This window comes from Coenobita brevimanus, chromosome 23, assembly GCF_032717465.1.
Source record: "Coenobita brevimanus isolate Jiangsu-jjx chromosome 23, ASM3271746v2, whole genome shotgun sequence".
NCBI lineage: Eukaryota > Metazoa > Arthropoda > Malacostraca > Decapoda > Coenobitidae > Coenobita > Coenobita brevimanus.
The window spans coordinates 40,358,823-40,364,228 of record NC_136976.1 but is presented as its reverse complement, the minus strand read 5'-3'; the positions used below and the strand labels follow the sequence as shown (position 1 = coordinate 40,364,228).

Below are 5,406 nucleotides of genomic sequence, written 5' to 3'. Positions count from 1 at the left end.
AGTTCACGACTTGCAAGAATTCTTCGAACTTGCAGCCCAGTGAATATGCCAACCGTCACCTTTGCCACGCTCAACTTGGGAAACATTGATCGGATATGCAGAAACGCATCATCATCCTTGTCGATGGCTTTCACGAATTGTTCATAGCGGCGGTAGCAATACCTTTTATCTGGAGATCAGTGGAGCTCTCAGAACATTTCACGAGCCTGGTGTGAGACTCTCTCTGAATGGCCAGTCTTTCCTCACGAAATGTTCTGCATTGCTCCGGCTGTCCCATAAGATAAAAAACATGAGTACTTCGTAAATCCTCCTTGCATTCCAAGTAGGAACGAAATCATTTTGAAATCCTCACAAAGCTCCCAATTGTGATGTAAGTACTTGATCTTTGTCAGACGAATCTTCTCATTCTCATAGTCTTCTTTCATTTCCACAGAATGTGCAACTGGAACTGATGGGAGTTCATTGCCGTTATGCAAAAGTACAGCTTTCAGGCTCTTCATGGAACTGACTATAAAGAGTTGCCATCCTGAGGCCTTGTAATCCAATCCCATGGCTTGGAACAAACCCTTAACATCAAAACAATAACACAAGGAGGTTTCTTCACAAAATCTGAAAAAGGATGCAAACTTGCCGTGGCGATTCCTATAACTCAACTTGCAACTGGGATCCAACAAGTTCCATTCACTTAGACGTGATGCCAGCAGCTCAGCACTAGACTTGGTGAGTCCTAAATCTCGGACCAAGTCATTCAGGTCTTGCTGATTAGGAAAGTGTGGAGTGTTTCCAGAACACTCTCCAACATACAATTCATCATCACTTTCCCCTCCGTCATCAATGATGTCCTCATGGTCAGAGACAACCTCTGTGTCCACAGGAGGGACAGGAATCGCCAGCTCATCATTGTGAGGCACCGGAGAGATTGAAGAAGGCAAATTTGGATATACAATGTTCTTTCTGCCCTTAATGCTCTTCGCACCACTCATATCAACCATGAAAAAATAACAATCGCCATGTGATTCGAAGGCTCTCGCCAAGCTCTCGGAACTGCGAAAGGCATCTTCTTTCTCACTCCTCATAGCCAAGCTTCAAATACAGAGCGACAGTTACCACAAGTGTAGTGCACAGCTCAATCCTTATCTTGATCACCCCTTGCCACGCCAAATTGTGCTTTGTATGCACGAGCAAATTTGGTATCAACGTGGATTTTATGTTTGATCATCTCCGGTCCAATATATTCTCCACATACATAACAAAATGCATTGGCTGATAGCTTGCAAGAACGTTTACTGGTCATTCTCACCAACAGAAACACCTTAAGGAACAGCTCAAAAACACGTCGACCAACCAAACTAGCAACATGAGACTGTGTGTGTGTGTGTGTGTGTGTGTGTGTGTGTGTGTGTGTGTGTGTGTGTGTGTGTGTGTGTGTGTGTGTGTGTGTGTGTGTGTGTGTGTGTGTGTGTGTGTGTGAATGGTAAGCGATAGGTCAGCCATGACATCGGTGCGCGGTAACAAGACTGGAAATAAACAACTGCCAATTGTTGACAAAAACCTAGAGTTAGACAAACAAAACGTACACCATTGGAGTCAGAGTGGAAAACTGAGTCTAAAAAGACCAAAAACAACTGAATAAACAAATTATTTGTTGCACGGTGATAACTGCAGAAAAGGTAAACGGAAGGGGTATAAAGGGAAACGGGAGGGGTTAAAAGGGCAACGGGAAGGAACAAAAAGGGAAACATGAGAGGATAAAATGAGGAATGGAGGGAGAGAAAACAAGGGAGAAAAGAGGGAACATGAGGGAATATAATGAGGAATAGAGGGAGAGAAAAGAAGGGAACGGAGGGGAAGATAAGAGGGGGACGTGAAGGGAGAAAAGTATGGAACGGAAGGGGAGGAAAGGGAAACTGGTTGGGAGAAATGGAGGGAAAGGGATGGGAGAAAAAAGGAACGGAAGAAATGAAAAGGGAAAGGGGAGAAAAGGAGGTAATGGAGGAGGAGAAAATGAGAACGGGAGGGGACAAGAGGGGAATGGAAGGGGAGAAAAGGGAGGAAAAGGAGGACGAAAGAGAGGAACGGCAGGAAGGAAAAAAGTAGGGAAAGGGAAAGGAAAAAGTGGGCGAGAAGAGTGGAAAGAAGAGGAGAAAACAGAAAGGAAGGGAGGAAACAGGGGGAAGAAAAAGGAGGAACCGGCAGGGAGAAGAGAGGAGGGAAGAGAGAAGCGAGACTGGGAGGGGAAGAAAAGAAATGAAAAGAGAAACGAATGGGGAAGGTAAAGGAGGGAAAGAAGAGAAAAAAGGGAGGAGAAAACAAGAAGAGGAACAGGCCTGGATGAAGAGAAAGACAAGGAAAGAAGAAAGAAGGGAAGAAAGGACTGAAGGCTACAGGAATGGAGGAAGAGAAAAGAAGGCATGGAAAAAAAGAAGAGAGAGGAGAAAATGGAGGAAGCAGGGGAGAGATGGAGAGGAGAATGGAGAGAGAGGAGAGGATTTAGTGTGAGAGGTGATGATGTCAAGTGAGGAGGGCAGGGAGGAAGGACTAATATGGGGCTTTAGGGAGGGATGCAGGGATTAGGTGGAGGGGAGCTTAGGACGGAGGGAACGCGGGGTGGGGAGAGGGAGGAGGAAGAGTAGAGTAAAATGGAGAGAACAGGGATACAAAGGGGTACAAAGGAAAGCAAACAGCAACAGACCTTATGGTCCTTTCGAGGCTGTTTGTTACAGAGTAGACTATGACTGTGATATCTACCTCTACATGCTGAAGGATAAGGATAGTAAAGGAAGAAGGCTCCCCTCGCCTCCAAACCCTCCTGTTAAAACTGAAAGGAAAAAGTGAGAAAAAACACCATGCATCATGGAAAAACTAACATGGAAATTTCATAGGAAAGACTGAAAAGGAAAAGCTACATTCTATAATACATTATCTATAAGCTACCAGTATGAACGACCTGAAAGAGAAAGTAGTAAAATAAAATGAATAATTGAATAAAGAAATAAATAACGCATGACACTATGTACAGGTAAGTTGAGGTAACGGGGCGTCTGCAGACACAGCGTGGAAACTGCACAGTGCACAGTGTGGATGTTAAGGGGTGTGCGGCAGCCTTGCCTGGCGCTTTTAATTGTAGGCAGCAGTCAATCAGGCCCTAGCTCCGTTCATTCCACCGAGACTAGCAACTTTCCCATGCGGGACAAGCACACAAGTCACCTCCTGAAGCAGTGACCCCTGGTACATTAAAAAAAAAAAAAAAAAAAAAAAATCCCGATGGTGGCCACTTAACTAACAAGGACCCTCAGTGATCCACAGCCCATTACAGGTCGAAAGTATGAGCAGTGACCGTTAACTCAGGGCTATCTGTGCTTATCCTAGTCTGTGCATATACTGTATTTGCGTTTAATAAATTGATCCAGGCTCTAAAAAAATAAAATAAAATAAAAAATATACACACGCAAGTGTTTTATTCAGGAGTAAACATATTAAGCTGGGGGTTAGACGACAAATATTTATCCAGGCGACCTTTAAAGATCAGTACTGTATTACAATTTACCACACTGGAGGGCAATTTATTCCATTTATTTACAGCTCCATTAAAGAAGAAATGCTTAGTTTCATGCGACTGGAATCGTTTGCCAATTATAGGACAGAGACAGACAGACAGACAGACAAATATGTGTGTGTGTGTGTGTGTGTGTGTGTGTGTGTGTGTGTACTAGTGATATGAGAGACCTGTATGTCCAAGTTAGGCCGTCATCATTATAGTAACTTAAGAGTTTGCAACAGGTATTTAATATGGCTGTTTTAATCATAAGCACAATAATATCGTGAGACAATTCCTATCAAAATAATACTCAAAAAAAAAAAAAAAAAAATCCCTGATCCTCTTAGTTTCTCCCAATCAAGCGCAGCGTAAAATATTTCCCAAGTTCGTAGTCATGCGAATTGATCAAATGGCTGCGACGTAACCTGCTGCAGTAATAACAGTGAGGCATCAGACAACACTCACCCTCACTGTGGCAGCTGGCACCTGTGTCTTAGCCCAACTCCACTGGAAATATTATCGTACTGGGAACAAACTAGGAAGATCACTTTTTTTTTTTTCCTCTTGATTGAACTTACTTTTAAATTTCTAACTCTATCTTCGACGTGTCCCGTGTGGTCTAGTGGCTAGGATACGCGGCTCTCACCCGCGAGGCCCGGGTTCGATTCCCGGCACGGGAATGGTTTTTAAATATTAGGCATGATGGGGATATTATGGAATGCTCATGAACAGGCAACTTCCACGTATTACCTTCAGCATCCGGTAATAAGAGAGGCTGTTTACTGGAGTGGCTTACCACCAACCTGGCTCATCTAAGGAGGGGGGACGCAGGTGGCAAGGAGGTTATGCAATAATAGCAAGCGCGTAGCAAGCGCGTGAGGCAGCAGAGCACCAAACTAAAGATAACCTAAATGACGTCACCAACCTGCCATCACGCCATGCACCTAATCACACTGAGTCATACCACCACCACCACCACCATCACCTTGACCCACAATGCACGTCACAAAGCAGACATTTTACTATCCTTGTCCTACACCAAGCTACGACTACATCACATTTCACTGCCGCAGCCACTTCACTCTGAAGAGGAAGAGGAAATTTGAGAAATCGGGATTTTTGTTGATTGCGTTTTAGAGTGTTACTGTTTTGCTTTAATTACTTCAGATGTTTAAGGTATAGACAAGCATGAAAATTAAGGCTAGATGCTCAAAAAAATTCTAATAACTCTGTGTTTGGAAGTTACGAAGGACTGTATATATTAAGGCTTATGAGCACATCTGTACCATGCCTACACTGAATATCTTGACACTCTGATAAATAGCAAGTGCTGGTCAATCTCCAGTTATGATATACCACACCAAAGCAGCCCACACTCACATTTCAGCGCCTAAGTTAGTCTCTTCCCCTTTATCGATCATTTGACGTGAAGCAGAGTATCTTACCAAGCCGATGTTCAGCTCCACAAATGGTTACTAACAACTAGTCTGATGTGAGGTCAGTAATTTAAGCAGGGACTAAACTGCCTCGGGTACAACTCCCCTAAACGGACAGCTCCACCTGCCTTCTCCGCGGACAGAAATCCTTGGACCTGGGCGATGACGTATTCTGTAGAGCACTATGTTCGTCTCATAAGCATGTGTGCCGCAACCTGTGGCAAAACAGTTGAGGTCTAGGGCGTCCGGACCCTTCTTTCTTCCCTTCTTCACCTGTGGTAATTTTTCTGGCAGTTTGTATAAGGAACTGAACAAAATACAATAATACAGATTTTAAAATTCCATATCGTATGAATGTGACTCAACTGATGAAGCTTTGTAGTTTAGTTGTTAAATTAACTGTGATAATGTACACATCATTTTCATTACTCT

General features: G+C 43.6%; 1 non-coding gene across 1 annotated transcript; it reads left to right on the top strand.

Annotated features, from left to right (window-relative positions):
* Positions 1 to 4,146: 4,146 nt before the first annotated feature.
* Positions 4,147 to 4,218, top strand: TRNAE-CUC (transfer RNA glutamic acid (anticodon CUC)). The gene has a single exon. It is a non-coding gene; the product is annotated as a tRNA-Glu (tRNA).
* The last annotated feature ends 1,188 nt before the right edge of the window (positions 4,219 to 5,406 follow it).